We start from the raw sequence: 17,701 nt of genomic DNA on the forward strand, positions 1-17,701 counted from the left end.
CATACTTTGTGTGTGTTTACAGTGACTCGGTTTTGCTCGTCCAGCACTTTTAACCTGCCGATGCTAGCGTGAAAATCTCTGATTCAAATAGTCTTTTAAACATTTATTTTCAGCATTTAGACAAAAGAGTGGCAATTTCAAAATGGCTCATCTTGATTGTTCTGTTCCTGAATAACAATCGGACTCACGGAAATGTTGGAATGTGAGAAATATCTGTGCACAAGACGAAGAGGTATTGATTTGCCATTCGGCTGCAGGGTGATCGTCAAAAAGGACCATAGTTTTTTACGTTTTGTGGACCCCTTCAGAAACGACTTGAAATGTGAACAACATTACAAAACTTGTCAGTGGTGAAAGTTGCTTAGTTATTTCTAATTAGAAATTGATCAACGATGCAGGATGCCCTCTTGTCCTCTATAAGACATCTGTGTATTATGCAAGCGGAAATGACTCTCAGTGGTTGTTTTATGCATTACCGCAACTGCACGAGCCTTTCATGATATAAACTGGGAATACAGAAAGGATAATTCACAGATTTCCCCATCCAGAGTGATAAAATATGTGAGAATTATTGAATTGATTTAATTCATCGATTTGGTAACTGATTATATTTGAATATCAAATAGCAAGTTTATTAATGCAAAACCACTCAAAGAAAGAAGACAGCTTCACTGAAAGGAGATTGAAAAAAAATAAGCAATTAGCAAAGGAAAAAAGGGGAGGCAGAGAGCAGAACATTACGGAGGATTTCATAATGTACCTTTAATGTACAATATTGATGTCGTTTACAGTACAGATAGCATCTGCAATCACAACATTTCCTTAAAGGATTTTCAGATTCATGCAGATAAAGCCATTCTGATCAGTTTCTCTTCAAATACTTTGAAAATAATTCTTCCAAAGACCAAAGTAATGTACATGTATGAGTGCGAGGTAAACGAGTATAAGGTAAATTGCAAGGAATAATTAGTCATACTTCCTATGAATACCCCCAACTATTGAAATCATTTAGATACACTCGGAATGATTGGAGTCTTCTTCAGTGTCAACTGTATAACTCTCAATTCCTACAGAGTTTTTGCAGTCTACACATTTACAGAGATCTGTGTATGGCACGTTTTGATGTTTGCAGGATCAATGACCTTTTCCTTTGCCCTGCCACTCTTCACAACTTGGCTTCTTGCAGCTGCAGTGCGTAAGCTCAAGAAGAGTACTTTGTGCAGTAGGAGATCTCTCCATTCAACCTTTAGGCCGGTATCCTTGAGAAATTTCCACTTTCCATGATCATCTAGACTAGGAATGACAGGAAACTGACCCAAGACATCTCGTTTGGATTGCAGCTTGGTAGTTAGCCCTCAACACATGTTTCTGCAGAGACTTGTATGAGGCATGCTTGCTTCAGCCTTAGCAGCTGGCAGAAACAGGTTGTGTCTAGCTTCATTTACTTCTGATCAGTCTTGGCTATAGAGCTTACACACAAATCTCTCCATGTCATTCATCAAACAGGTATCCAGTGTAAATGAACTACTAAGCTTTCTCAAGGTTTATTGGAAGCTATCACTTTTGAGCATCATTTTCACTGCTTTCTTCTTGGATATCCCATAAAACGAGCGAACCAAATCGCATCCTGTGAAGCAGTGAAGGGTGAAGAGGGCATCACTCACACTGTCCAAGATGATTTTGAACAGCAGTTCGATTGATTGTGCACCTGTTGTTACCTGCCAGTGTGTAGAAGAACTTCCGTCCCAACTCCATGAAATTTAGCCACACCGATGACAAACCCATTCTCAATCAAACGGAAGACCAAATCTGTGTTTGGGCTTCAATTATGATGGAGGAAGTACTGCTGTCTGAAGAGCTGGAAGAAGGAGAGGAAGCAACAGCATACTGGCAGTGGAGAAAGAGTCATGGATCTACCTCTTCATAGTTGAATCTCATTTCCATGAAGGTTTTTATCTCCATGGCACTCTCAACATCACAAAGTGAATGACACTCGCCATCATGTGTCATCACAACACAATGTCTCCATGTCTTGAAAACAAAACGTATGAGTGCCACTTTAATCCCATTGCAGGACAAGAATTTCCTCCATTGTCGTGGCACTTTCTGATATTTTATTTTTGTAGTCACTGTTGAGGTTCATATTAGAGCTAACACACATGAACACATAACGATGGGGAGCAGGACACAACAGGGGCAAGAGAGAGAGAAGGAAAAAAACAGTGGGGAACAGAGACATGAGGAGATCTGTGGAAGGGAGAGGGATGGGTGGGGGACACAGGGGAAACAACATGTACACTCCAGGGACTTTCAGGAAGAAAAGCAGGGAATTTGAAGGAGGTTGGTTCAGAGTGGATTAACGGGGGTAGAAAAGATCGTGGTTTTGGATGGGGAAAGAAAAGAGATGGGAGTGAACAGCTGGTTTTTGAAGACCTGGAGGGAAGAGTGGGATTGAAGAGTGTGGGAGTTTGTTTCAAAGGCGGGGAAAAGAGGAATGAAAGAGTGAAGGTGAGTAGTGATTCATGATTTTGGTAGTTTTACCAGAAGGGGGTTGCTGGCGGACCTTGAGTGCCCTGTGGAAATATGGGGGTACATATCTTAGACAGAGCGGGTGGGGTGGAGGGGGGCGAGGCCAGAGAGAAGAAGGGAGAAGACAGAAATACAACCGACCTGCCTGCGGTGAAACAGCGAGAGACCCAAAGACTCAGCCACATCGCGGGAGATACCAATGATCATAAATGCCTTGGTTTCCACAGCGTGAAGCCGAGAAAGGGGAGAGGCAGGAGCACCAGCCCAGAGGAAAGAGCAGTACTCCATCAGAGTGTGGACGAAAGCTTTGTATGTGGTCAGGAGTTCAGGTGTGCCAAGGAAGGACTTTGCACAATGTGGGATGCCCAGTCGGCGAATGGCTTTGAAAGCCAGCTTGGAAATGTGGCTTTACCAGGAAAGATCTTGGCAGATAGTGAGACTCAGAAGCTTGAATGAAAAGATTTCTTCAAGAGGATTGTTGAGAAAGTAGATGGGGGGGGGTGGGTGGGGGGTCCAGATGGTCCTTTCAGAGAGACATAGTCAGAGTGTGAGATTTGCCAGGATTGAAAGACATGTTCCACGTGTTGGACCAGCTTGTGATTTTATCCAGATCTGCAGAGAGTGAAGAAGCTGCTGCTTGCTGGTCTGAGGGATGACAGATGGTATGGCAGAGGGTGGATTCATCAGCAATGAGATAAAGAGGAGTTTTCAGAGAGTCAGAGAGCTCATTGATGAAAACCAGAAAAAGAACAGGGCCCAGAACGCTACCTTGAGGAACTCCAGCCTGGACAGGAAGAGGGGATGAGAGAACGCCATTAATACCACATGTTGGCTGCGACAGGAGAGGAAGTCTGCGAGCCATGAGTGGTCTGAGGGATGACAGATGATGTCCTTGGATACCATCGGAAGAGAGTTTGGTGAGCAGGGCAGGGTGCCAGACAGTATCGAAGGCACGCGATATTTCTTGGGATATGGCTCTGATTTAATGTCTGGAATTGAGGACATCCATCCATTGTTGGGAGAGCAGAAGCAGCATATCCAGGGTGGAGTGACCTGGTCTGAACCGAAATTGATGATTGGAAATCAAGCCATTGGAGAAGAGGAAGGATTTGATGTTTGAAGTGATGATGGATTCCATAACTTTGCTGATGATTGGGAGAAGGCTGATTGGTCTGTAGTTTCAGGGATCTGTTTTTGCACTTTCTTTATGCAGGGCAGTAATATTTGCTGATTTCCAAGCAGATGGCAGATGACCTTGAGCAAATGAGAGGGTGAATAGAACAGAGAGAGGGTGAGCAAGAGCAGCAGAGCAGGTTTTTAGGACACGTGGGCTGATGCCGTCTGGACCGGTTGCAGAATCTCGATCGAGGTTTGACAGCAAACTCTCCACCTTGTCAGAAGAAAAGGACACAGAGTCCAGGAACAGCTCAGTGTGACTGGGTAAGGTGGGTACAGAAAGCGATGGGTTTGGGACAGAAGATCATCAGCATCTTTATATCTTTGTGATCATCAGCATATATCTTTGTGAGCTGGCTTCCAGCAGTGCTCTTCGCCCTCTCACAACACTCTTCATACTGAACTGCTTATACGTATCCATGATGAAATGCACAACATTACTGTCACCACTTTTTGCCATTCCCACAAGATGCTTGAGCAGGTAATCTGCAAGCAATCCAAATGTGGCCAGGATATTATTTTGTGGTAGCTCCTGAAGCATTGCCATTCCATCATTGATCCAAATTCTTCCACGAGGAATGGTTTCCTCTACAGGTGCTGGGCTGAACACTGGCTTCAATGAAATGCACGAGATTTTACCTTGTTGTCTTGTTGAGAGAGCAGTCTACATTTACTAGCAACAATGGCAGTGGACCAAGATTGTATGTCAACATCTTCTTGATATCAAACTTACTTACTTCAGCAATGATGATCAGTCTTTGGAAGAGATTTCTGTCAGCTTTGATTATTATCTCCTTCCCTTTCACTTTTGATTTGAATGATTTGTTCATCGATATGCATGTTTTCATCTTCTGGTTCTTGAGGACTGCAAACGAATCGTCTTCACCTTGTAAGCGATTCTTACAATAGGACACAACATCTGCATCTCCCTTCTCAAAAGCCTCCAAATATTCCCTTGTTAATTCAGATGAGTCTATGACATCAGATGCAACATGCAGGAGCTGCTCGTTACTCTCTTCAAAAGGGGTATACCATTGCATCAACAGTTTCCATCATTGCGCATACATCCTTCTCATCCTTCTATCATGGAAACTGTGCTCAGATATTTCTTTATCCAGGTTCTGTGACACCCTCACTCCCCTGTAACACTCCTTAACGTTTGGACATAACCCCCCCTCCCACCCCACCCACACCTATCCCCTCCCAAACAATCCTTCCTCCCACAAGATGTCCCTGACTCCTTAGTGCCAAATTTCAAACTTTGTCTCCCTCCTCTAAAACCTCATGGCACCTTCTTATCCCCATGGTTGTTTTAGGGGTTTTTTTTAAGGGGTATTGTACTAATTGGCTTCGTCTGTCTGTCTGTTGGTTAAGCTATCTCCTCCTAAACAGTTGTGCATAAGTTCAGCAAACTTGGTAGTTATGATCACCACATGGCACGGATGTGCAAGAGCAATATCATTTTTGGCCCTGCCCTCTGTGGTAGGGTCAAAAGGACAAATACCAAACAATGCAATTGCAGGCACATTTTAAAATATTCTTTATGAAACTTTTTTCATGCATTCAACATTGAAGGATGCATGAAATATGTAACAATTAAAAAAAATATTTGAATCCCGGTTCATTCCCCAGAGGGTTGGGATTTGGGGTCACAGGGATCAAAACGAAAATAAAAATTTAACTCAAAAATTGATATTGGGTCATTCCTGGGGGAACTTTTTGCCATCTTTCAAATTTGCTTTAGGTGGGAAGCGTGGGGATTTGTGATGGTGCACAATCGACTTTGCTCCAGCTCGGTCTGTGGAGTATGCTCCCCTTCCATCTCTCCCATCTCTCTTCAAATGGCACCACAGCAGACTCTGCTGAAGAGAAGGCCGAATGCCTCAATTGTGTGTGTGTGCTTCCAAATATTGTGACCCCCAGCCCCTCATTCTCAGCACCCACCATTCCCTTTCGTACCAGCTGCTCCGGGACTCTGCATCTTTTTCACTAGAAAAGGTGAAGAAGGTTCTATCAACTCTCGACTCTGACTCTGCAACTGAATTGGATGGTATCAGCTCACATGTCCTAAAAACTTGCTACGCTGCTCTTTCACATCCTCTTTCTGCTATTTTCACCCCATCATTAAGCCTGGTGTTGGCTTAACTGTTAATGTGGCTGGCTCAAGATCTTAGGGTCTTGAGTTTCAGTCCCTGTCGTGCTGTTGAAATAACACCAGGTGGGTTGACTCAGCCTGTCATCCTTCCAAGATTGGCGAAATGGGTACCAGTACACTGGTATAGGGGCACAACATCAGCACCATACTTGTGTCCTAACAAAATGATAGCTATCTGGCAGCAAAGCTGCCATATGCAAGAAAAAAAAGAAGGCTGCATATGAAACAACACGAATAACCCTATAATTTGCCCTAGGTCATCATGACTGCATTAAATAAACTAGAAAAGCACTTAGTAGAGCACATACCTTTGCCAGGCTGAACAGTTTATGTTTTGTATCCACTGATGGTCCGGATCAAGATCCAGACCTAAACCATAATCTAATGGGCTTGTTCTTGTCACCTGAACACCTCATTCAAGTCGTTTTGTTATCACCCACCCACAACTTTTTGAGATATCATGATATATTGATAACTATATCTATCTATCTATCTATCTACATATATATATATATATATATATATATATATATATATATATATATATATATATATATATATATATATATATATATATATATATATATATATATACATCATGAGCCAGTTGTGGCTTAGTGGTAAAGGTGGTGGCTTGGGATCCTTGGGGTCCTGAGTTCGAGCCCTGCTGGCTGCTGAGTTAGCATCACGAGGGTCGACTCAGCCTGTCATCCTTCTGAAGGTTGGTGAAATGAGCACCAGTATACTGGTAATTATCCCTGAAGGGTCAAAGGGGACTAAAGAGTTGGCGTCAGGAAGGACATCCGGCCGTAAAAAAAACATTGCCACAAGAAAGGGTACCATGATTGGAGCCTGCAAAAAGCTGACCCCTGCTCAGGGATAAAGGTTTTCAAATGGTGTTATGATGATGATGATAATATATATCGTTTTGGCTCCATCTCTCCAGAGTGAACGATCACTTAAAAAAAATTATAGTATCTGGATCCGGATCTGGATCTTCACCAAAATCGAATCAATTCGTCCTTGTCACACACCCAACTTTCGTCCACCAAATTTCGTCTGAATCCGTCCACAACTTTTTGAGATATTCTCTTTACAAACAAAGTAACAAACAAACAAACACAAACAGAGACAGACAGACAGACAGAGAGGAGTAAAAACCTAACATCTGTCCAGCTTCAGTGGTGGAGGTAACAAAGGTGCAAAAACTGACCCTCTTAAGTACAGACCTATCAGATTTTTTTTCCTTTCCAATCATCGGCAAGTTCATGGAATCAGTCATTTCGGATGAGATGAAATCCTTCCTTATCCCATAATCTCATCTCAGATCACGAATTTGGATTCAGACCAGGTTACTCTCTGCAATGCACATGCTGCTTCTTCTCTCCGAGCAATGGATAGAGGCCCTCAATATCAGACATGAGATCAGGACCGTCTCTCTGGACATATCTCGTGCTTTTGATAGTCTGGCATCCTGCCTTACTCTCCAAACTCTCTGCCTATGGCATCCAAGGCCAACTCCACACATGGCTTACTGACTTCTACTCTTAGAGCCAAAGTGTGGCTTTCAACAGAATCCTTTCAAGCTTTGCCATTCCTCAACCTCCAGAAAGGCAGGCTGCAGCCTATTCCCTCTCAAAAAATGGCAAGACAATCATAGAAGAAAAACCATGGAAATGAGGAAATGACAGGAACATTTTATAAGGAACACTAATTTTACAATTCTCATCATGGACCTGCACTCCGAGGTGGCAAAACTTTGGAAGAATGGTGCTACAAGTCCCCCCTATCAGCCAGGCAAAGTTGGTCTCATTTGACATGTCACACTCCACTCTAATAGGCAATGAGCTGGTTATTATTTCAAAATGCACGTCTCGATGCATGTTGCCAATATGTGTTTTTACGTATACATAGTTGAGGCCCATGAAAGAGATAGGACATTAAATGGATCAGGACATAACAGACAAAAACAGGATGCAAAGCCTGCATGCATGGGGTGGACAAGATGGATAGAGAAGGAAGGTCTAAGTTGGGAAAACTGTAAAATTGGAAGGAGGAGGGATTTGGGTGGGATTAATGAGGGTATAAAAGATCATGGTTTTGGATTGGGGATGATCTGAGATGGTGGTGAACAGCTGTCTTGAAGACCTGGAGGGCAAAATGAGATTGAAGAGGATGTGGAAATTGATTCCATAGGTGGGAAAAAAAGAGGAACAAATGAATGGAGGTGAGCAGTCATCCTGGATTAAGTTAGCTTCACCAGCAGGGGTTTGGTGGTGGACCATATCAGCCCTGGAGAAACCTGAGTGCCACAGAGCATACTCCATCAAGCTGTGGATTAAGGTCTTGTTGGTGTCGATGAGTGAATTGTGGGTTTTTTCATAATTCTTCCAAGAAAAATAAAACAAAATGAGCAAGAACTGCTTTGCAACACATGTCCTCCACCGATGTGATATTTTTAAGTCCAAAAAGGACATAACTGTGAAAAATTGACAAAACGCCGTGAAACTCGAACTTGTTCTGTAACTTATAATAAAGTCATGCACCAAGTTTCAGTTAAATATGTTAAGGGGTATGAGAGAAAAATCTGAAAAACCACAGGTTGGATGGACGGACAGACAGAGAGCAAACCTGCAGTCCCTTTCCGGTGAAACCGGTCTGGAACCAACAAATTAAAGAGTAATATCAAGCAATTAAAACGCAATACATTTCTCTGCAGTGAAGAGCAAAATAAAATTATCAACTGCAACATACTACGCTTGGTGTTGGCTTAATGGTTAGGTGGTGGGCCTTGGATCCTAGGATCCTGAGTTCAAATCCCACTCAGATGTTGAATTAGTACCAGGTGGGGTTGACTCTGCCTGTCATCCTTCTGAGGTCAGCAAAATGAGTGCCAGGTTGCTGGTATCCTGTGTTGGAGTGGAAAACTCTCCAGGATTGTGCCCAATAGCCAAGGAGACTGCTTAGGGAGCACCAATGCTCTGCACAGAGTATGGTCTTGATGGATGGGTGGATGTAACATACTTAGGAATCTCATTAATTATAAAATAGAGGGGTTATTAATGATCTTGAAACATAACTATTTTGCTTTTGGTGGATTTCTAATTATTGCTTGAAAACAATATTTTGGGTGTAACTATTTCTCTTAATGCGATATATCATAAATTTAAAATGTCAACAATCCATAACATAACACAGATGTATGTCTGTATGTCTGTATGTCTTTCTGTGTCACCATTTTTGTCAGAGATGGCCAAAAGGATCTTCGTCAAACTTTTAGAGCATCGTTAGTGAGTGCCAGGGAGTGTCTTAGGCAAAAAAAACCATTCATTTTGAAGAAAAAAATTGTATTTTTAAGGATTTTATTTTTGAAATCGCTCTGTCGTGCCTAAGCCTTCGTAGCTCTGTAAAAGGTAATATTAAATGGTCCCCCTCTCCCTCCCATTCCTTTGTGGGTGTAGGGAGTGTTTTCCGCCCCCACAAAAATAGAAAAAGAAACCAAATTTGACTTCTTCAAAATGCCAACAATAGGATGAGAACAGCACCAGACAACGCCAAGTACCCGCTGCTCATCGATGACAAATCACATGTTGTTTTTGTCCGCTGTGTGATGAGTGATGACGTTACAATGGTCGTGCATAATGAACGGGGTCTCATCACAGTTCGTGGTATAACTTATTCAAACTATACAATAACGTTGATATAGCTCTGTTATGTAGCTGCACTTAATTTTGTTAAAAAAGGACTCTGCAAGAAAATGTCATGTTTTGTTTAACCTTGTTTTTTTTTTGGAGAGAGCCATGTTTTGTTTAACTTTTTTAATTTTAGAGAGAGCCATGTTTTGTTTAACTTTGTTTTTTTTTCGAGAGAGAGCCATGTTTTGTTTAACTTTTTTATTTTAGAGAGAGCCATGTTTTGTTTAACCTTGTTTTTGTTTTTTTAGATAGCCATGTTTTGTTTAACCTATTTTTTTTATGTCAAGCCACAAACTTAACGATCACCCTACGTGTCCGTAAGACCAATGACGTGTTGCTTTACGCCATAATGTACGAATTGCAAAACTTTACATTTGTCTCAAAGAACGTCACGAGTACTAATTCCACCGTTCATTAATTAATTAACATGCAGCACCCATTAAGCACCTCCTCCTTCCCCTCAACCACGCATTCCTCTTAATCCCCAAATACTGTCAATAATGTTGGTGATTTGTCCGAAACGAGCAGAGCTTTGTCGTCCAGCGTCCTCTGGGAGTGACTCTTTGAAATATTTCAGTGCCCTAAAATATATAAAAAAAATATTTCAGTCCCCCTTAAAAGCACTTTTAACCACAATGCCGACTGTATGTATAAATCCCAACAATGTCTTTAATCATTCGCTGTTTACAAAAACGTTTCTATAAACCAATATTTAATCAAGAGATTAAGGAGGGGAGAACAATTAAAAGTTCAATGGCCAACTGTGACCAGTGGACTATCGCAGTTGTACTACGTTGAGTGGACTATCGCAGTTGCACTATGTTGAGCGGACTATCGCAGTTGCACTACGTTGAGTGGAGTATCGCAGTTGCACTACGTTGAGCGGACTATCGCAGTTTCACTATGTTGAGCGGACTATCGCAGTTGCACTATGTTGAGCGGACTATCGCAGTTGCACTACGTTGAGCGGACTATCGCAGTTGCACTACGTTGAGTGGAGTATCACAGTTGCACTACGTTGAGTGGACTATCGCAGTTGCACTACGTTGAGCGGACTATCGCAGTTGCACTACGTTGAGCAGACTATCGCAGTTGCACTATGTTGAGCGGACTATCGCAGTTGCACTACGTTGAGTGGACTATCGCAGTTGCACTACGTTGAGTGGAGTATCGCAGTTGCACTACGTTGAGCGGACTATCACAGTTGCACTACGTTGAGTGGACTATCGCAGTTGCACTACGTTGAGCGGACTATCGCAGTTGCACTACGTTGAGCGGACTATCGCAGTTGCACTACGTTGAGCGGACTATCGCAGTTGCACTACGTTGAGCGGACTATCGCAGTTGCACTACGTTGAGCGGACTATCGCAGTTGCACTACGTTGAGCGGAGTATCGCAGTTGCACTACATTGAGCGGACTGTCGCAGTTGCACTATGTCGAGTGGACTATCGCAGTTGCACTACGTTGAGTGGACTATCACAGTTGCACTATGTTGAGCAGACTGTCGCAGTTGCACTACGTTGAGTGGAGTATCGCAGTTGCACTACGTTGAGTGGAGTATCGCAGTTGCACTACGTTGAGTGGAGTATCGCAGCTGCACTACGTTGAGTGGAGTATCGCAGTTGCACTACGTTGAGCGGACTATCGCAGTTGCACTACGTTGAGCGGACTATCGCAGTTGCACTACGTTGAGTGGAGTATCGCAGTTGCACTACGTTGAGCGGACTATCGCAGTTGCACTACGTTGAGTGGATTATCGCAATTGCACTACGTTGAGTGGAGTATCGCAGTTGCACTATGTTGAGTGGACTATCGCAGTTGCACTATGTTGAGCAGACTGTCGCAGTTGCACTACGTTGAGTGGAGTATCGCAGTTGCACTACGTTGAGCGGACTATCGCAGTTGCACTACGTTGAGTGGAGTATCGCAGTTGCACTATGTCGAGGGGATTGTCGCAGTTGTACTACATCAAGTAGACTGTCGCAGTTGCACTATGTTGAGTGGAGTATCGCAGTAGCACTATGTTGAGCAGACTGTCGCAGTTGCACTACGTCGAGGGGACTGTCGCAGTTGCACTATGTCAAGCGGATTCTCACAGTTGCACGATGTCGAGTGGACTGTCGCAGTTGCACGATGTCGAGTGGACTGTCGCAGTTGCACTATGTCGAGTGGACTGTCGTAGTTGCACTATGCCGAGTGGACTGTTGCAGTTGCACTACGTTAAGCGGACTGTCGCAGTTGCACTACATTGAGTGGACTGTCGCAGTTGCACTATGTCGAGGGGACTGTCGCAGTTGCACTATGTCGAGTGGACTGTCGCAGTTGCATTACCTTCAGCAGACGATATCAGCCGCACTACCTCCATTGGAAGACTGCAGTACCTTTAGCAGACAATCGCAGTTGCACTTTGTATTATTATTATTATTATTATTAGTTCACCTGGGCTTTAGTCAGGTGAGCTTATGCGATCGAGTGGTGAGTGAGTGAGTGAGAGTGATTGAGTCAATCTGTGAACACTTCAGTCATTATCGCTTGAACGAAACACAATTTTGATGAAATGTAGCCACAAGCTCCAGATCTGATATCTAATGAAGGTTTATTGACCGCATCATAATCTGCGCTCATTAAAGGAGTCCATGGGGTTTTTTTTGACCTCCCCCCAAATAGAGACCATAACCTTCATCACCCGTGATATACCAAAGTGTATCAACCACATCAAAACCTGTGCTCATTAAAGGAGTCTATGGAAGGGGGGGGGTGGATGGGGAGGTTGACACCCCCCCCCTCAAAATAGGTATTTGTTCATGGCATTAAAAAACAGCAGAGTCTAAGGAGGTCTGCGGGGTGGGGTAGGGGGGGGGGTTGAGTGACTGTTGCTCCTGATTCATGTGAGCGTCAGGACACGCAGTCCTATTTTATCATATGCAGCCTAAAGCTTCTGGTCATCAAGGCTGGGAATGCAGCTGTGATGCTGATGCAGTTCCCCCTGTCTCCAGTCGGCTGGTACTCATTTTGCAGACCTCAGAAGGATGACATGCTGAGTTAACCCACCTGGTGTTATTTAATGGCACGACAGGGGCTCAAACTCAAAACCCAAAGATGTTATGCCAACTACGTGAACCGTCTAGTCAAAAAAGGCATACAGTTGCACTCCATCCAGCAGACTGTAGTTGCACCACTTCCAGCGAATGATCGCTGTTGCACTCGCACCAGTGGAAGATTGTATTGATACTTCCTCCAAAGGAGGAGCAATGTTGCACTACTTACATTGAAGGAGCAATATATCACTACCTCCACTGAACGTGGATGCATTAACTTTCAGTGGATGATGACGTTTGGACTACCTACAATGGACAACTGCAGTTGTACTACCTGCATTGGATGACTGGGTTGCACTGCCTTCATTGGATAATCACAGTTACACTATCGCCATTGGACAATTGTAGTTGCACTCCATCCAGCAGATGATTACAGTTTCACCCCTTCCAGTGGACCATCAGTGTTACACTAGCTCCAGTACAAGATAAAGTTGCCACTGCCTCCAAAGGAGGAGGTTGCACTGCATACAGTGAAGGGAGGAGGAGCTCCTTGTGAGCCAATGGCCATCCATATCTAGTGCCCAACTGTGTCTGCAGATGTCCTCCTGCAGTTGGGTTACTTTTTTTTGAGAGGTTGGTGGCAGGATTTGCACTCCGGCCAACGTAAAACTCTTCATTGTGTAAAAGCTACAAATTGCAAAGAAAACTGAAAACCCACTCTGTGGGAGTACCTCGTGTGCTGCTGCCCTTTGCAGGGCAGCTCACCAGATGATGGCATTGGGGCAAAGCCTTCAGGACCTCCATTCCTTGATGACAGGAGGAAAAGCATGGGATACACTTCATGGGTCAGATTGCGGTGGTGTGTGGCGGAGTGGTGCTGAGGTATCATCCAACAGATGGTGGTCTCCTTGGGTTAACCTGAGGCAGTCCCTTCAGGTAGGTGCCTGGATTGTCCTATCCCGAAGAGAGGATGATCACCTGTCTCTGTTATCATCTGAGCTCAAGCGTTTGAACATCGGTATTGCAGCACTCTCTGAGGTGCAGAGACTGGAGAGCGGAGAGATCATCGTGGGTGGTTATACCTACTATTGGTCTGGTCGCTCTGATGGTTACCATGCCCAAGGAGTTGCTGCAGCTGTGTCCAACAAGCTGACTCCAATGATAATTGAGGTAACACCGGTCAACGAGCTTATTATGAGACAAAGGATTCGTTACTCCTTGGGTGTTGTTTCCCTGGTCTCTGCAGATGCTCCGACTGAGGCGAGTGATATCACCGTGAAGGACGCATTCTATGCCGCACTTGAGTCTGTACTCAATCAGTGCCCCAGGCGAGAAACTCTTCTAGTCTTGGGGGATTTCAATGCATCAACTGGCACTGAGAGGGATGGTTATGAGGCATGTGTTGGTCCCCATGGGTCTGGAACTGTGAACCAGAATAGCACTAAGTTCCTTGACTTTGCAAGAAGTCATGGACTGAGGGTGGCTGTTTCATGGTTCCAGCACCCACAGGCTCATTGTTGGATTTGGAATTCCAACACTGGTGCTGGGGCAAAGGAGATTGACCATGTGCTTGTTGATGGTCACTGGAGGATGATCTAGAACTGCATGGTCTGCCGGAGTGCTGAGTTCCTCAATACCGACCACAGGCTTGTTGTAGCATCTCTGAAGTTGCAGCTTAAATCCAGGAGAATGGCACCATTCCAGTCTAGGCTGGATGTTGGCAAGCTCAAGGATGAGAGGGTAGCTGAGGAGTTTGCAAACAGGCTGAGTTGGGGATTTGGGTGCTTTGGGGAATCCTGAAGTGTTGTTGAGTGCCTTCAAGACAACCATCCTTGATGTTGTTGGTGGATGTATTGAAACTCACCAAAGGGTGAAGAAGAATTTGGTCTCTCAACTGACACTGGATACCATTGATCAGTCACAGGGCCAGGCTTAATGGCAGAGTTGAGATGTTCGAGTAGTTGAGGCGTAAAACTGGAAGTGCACTGAGGGAGGAGAAGGAGGTCGATATGTGAGGAATCTGTGAGGGGGTAGAGCATCTCCTGTGGTCAGGTGATTGTCATCCTGCTGATAGGGGAATTCACGCATTGCGTTCCCACAAGCCCGTCCCTCGGTGTACTGCAGTTTGAGTGTAGGGTGGTGGGCTCCTGACAGAGGAGTCCAAAGTGAAGGCCTGCTGGGCTACTTTGAGCAGCTGCACCAGGGGTAAAGCTTGTGGGATATGTGGCATCCATGTTGAACTTCTCTTGGCTGGTGGAAATGCTGTACGCATGTAATTCCATGCAGTTCTGTGCTTTGCCTGGACCAGAGGCATCATCTCCACTGACTGGAAGAGGGGCCTTGTTGTCCTGTGGAAAGGGAAAGGTGATCGCAAGGACTGCAACAACTATCAAGGGGTGACACTGCTCTCATTGCCGGGCAATATCTTTGCTCGGATAATTCTTGAAAGGTTTCGTCACCATCTGCTTAAGCACCAGCACCCAGAGCAGTCAGGCTTTACACCAAAGAGGTCAACGATAGACCATATGCTTGCACTTTGGGTCTTCAGTGAACGGAGATGAGAATTTCGGCAGGGGCTGCTTGCGGCGTACATTGATCTCTGCAAAACGTTCAATTCAGTGGATCAGCATTTAAATTCAGTGAAATCAAACGTTCAATTCAGCGAAATCAGCAGAACCACCTGGCCTTTTGGGGGATTCTTGGTTTTCCTGGGGTGCCACCAAAACTGATCAATCTGATGTCTGAACAATACTCTGTTGGTGAGCGTGCTGTGAGATGTGGTGGTACCATCTCTGACTTATTTCTAGTTGTTACTGGAGTTCATCAGTTGTGTGTACTGGCCCCCACACTTTTCAACACTTGTATGGACTAGAATCAGGGGAGGATGTCGGAGAGATCAAGCTGCAGTGCATCGTTTGGGAATGTCAAGATATCTGACATTGATTTCACAGATGATGCAGTCATCTTTGCAGGGACTCTGCATATCATTTTCGGTGCCTTCGAGGTGCTGAATGAGGAGTCAGAGCCACTGGAATTATGGGTTTCCTGGGTCAAAACTAAGATCCAGGCTTTCATTGACACATTGGATGCTGCTATCTTGTAAGTCCCTTTTTTGGGCGAGGATGTTGAGGTCACGGAGAGATTCACTTATCTGATTTTCATGGTAGGTAGTGATGACTTAATTGACAGTGATATTCATGTCTCTACTTGCTGTGAGCCACACTTCAATAGATGTCTGGGTCGGGCCTGGGGAGTCATTGATTCACTGGATCATGGGGTATGGCGCTGTCGGTATCTGTGTCGGAGAACAAAATTCTGAGTCTTCATGTCCTCGGTGCTTCCACTCTTGCTCAACAGATGTGGGACTTGGACTCTGACTAGGGGTCTGAGATGGATTATTTAATTCCTTTGGTACCAGGTCTCTTCACAGAATCCTTGGCTATCGCTGGTCGAACTTTGCGTCCAACGAGGGGTTGCTGAGAGAGATTCAAATGAGATTTGTTACCTGCATAGTCCGTGAGCTTAAGCTGCCGCTGTATGGACTTGTGGCTCGATTTCCCGACGCTGATCCTGGTCACCAGATTCTCTCAACAAGGTAGCCTCGTGAGTGTAGATGGCCAATGGGCCAACCATGTTCCTCGTGGTTGCAGCAGGTTGACCGGCATCTCAAGGAGATGGGGATGGGCCAGGCATCTGGCTGGGGGATGGCCAGACAGAGGCCCCTGGAGTACCGGCGGAAAGTTGATGCAGCGACGCGCTGTTACGGCGCATGCTCCCATTCCTGGCCTGATACACTAGAGCCTGAAGGAGCGATATTGCACTACATGTAGTAGATGACCGCAGTTGCAGTATGTTCAGGGACGATTACAGTTGCGCTACCTCCAGTGGCGAATCACAGTTACACCATCTTTGGCGTATGACTATGGTTGCACAACCTCCAGCTGCAGGTCATGCTTGCTCTACCTCGAGCGGTTTATCGCAATTATGCAACTTCTAGTGGGTGGATCGCAGTGGTTGCACCAACTGTGGTTACACTACCGATCTTATCTAATCAAATAGCGAACGGTGGTAGCTGCACTGGATGCCCGCGGTTGTACCACCTCTGGCACAGGAATGTAGTTAGGCGTACACAACTCTCGCGGAGGACGGTAGTTACACTCCCTCGAATGGATGTTCTCATCACGTGACGCCGTGAGGACGAATGAGTCATCACTTGGACCAAATTTACTTGCTTTTGGGCCCTAGGCCAAACTGTATCAGTGCCCCCCCCAAAATAAGAATATATAGATATATATATATATCGTAATATTGTCATGTAAAAAAAAAAAAAAGATGTTTTTTTTTGGCCTACTAGCCTACTCCTTATAGACAAGAAAGATTTGCAAGATATAGGGCCTCCTCACCTACTCCTTGGCCAATCAGAGAACCCACAAGTCCCTGGTGGGCCCCCAGTTACTGGTGGGCCCTAGGCTAATGGCCTATGTTGCCTATTGGAAAATCCGGCCCTGGTCATCAATCATGAAATGGTTCGTTTTTATTGAGAACGGGGTGCGGTATGCAGTCCAGGCCAAAGATGCACAATGTGCAATGCAAGGCCATCGCCACAACATGCAACGTTCGCCTGATGACGTCATTCTAAAGTGTACGTTAATTAATGTACATTAAATGGTGCAATGTACGGAATTAATTACTTATTTTGTTTTTATCGTTCGTGTTCAATTTCATTCTTTCATCGTTTTCATCTCATTCAGAATCAAAATTGCAGCTACGTCACTGTAAAATTGTCATAATAATTGTATTTGTTCGTGTTATGGGAAAATAGGCTAAAATAATTATATAACAGCACTAACTGAGTGAACTGACTCGAGGTGAGTTCTCCGCTTTTTCAGACAGGTGGGTTGATCATCCTGACTGCGTCCTCTGGGGATCAATAAGATAAAGCTCCTCCTCACCCCCATCACCCTCCCCCCATCCTCGAACTCGCACCCTCATATTATATCTCACTTCACATCCACACCCCCACCCTTCCCCCCTTTTTTGTCCTCATTCTCCACCACTCACGTTCAACCAACCCAACAAAACCGCTCTCACTTCGGTCACCCTCCA

At 44.7% G+C, this 17,701-nt stretch overlaps 1 protein-coding gene across 1 annotated transcript in view; it reads left to right on the top strand.

The window, feature by feature from the left end:
• The first annotated feature begins 17,649 nt into the window (after positions 1 to 17,649).
• The window catches only part of NTRK2 (neurotrophic receptor tyrosine kinase 2), a 125,606-nt gene continuing 125,554 nt past the window's right edge, over positions 17,650 to 17,701 (top strand). Inside the window, exon 1 of the mRNA XM_085846110.1 lies at positions 17,650 to 17,701. This exon is cut by the window's right edge and continues 523 nt beyond it. The gene's annotated coding sequence lies outside the window, so the exon portion shown is untranslated.

This window comes from Eptatretus burgeri, chromosome 11 (assembly GCF_056783735.1).
Source record: "Eptatretus burgeri isolate ZD-2024b chromosome 11, Ebu_testis_v1, whole genome shotgun sequence".
NCBI lineage: Eukaryota > Metazoa > Chordata > Myxini > Myxiniformes > Myxinidae > Eptatretus > Eptatretus burgeri.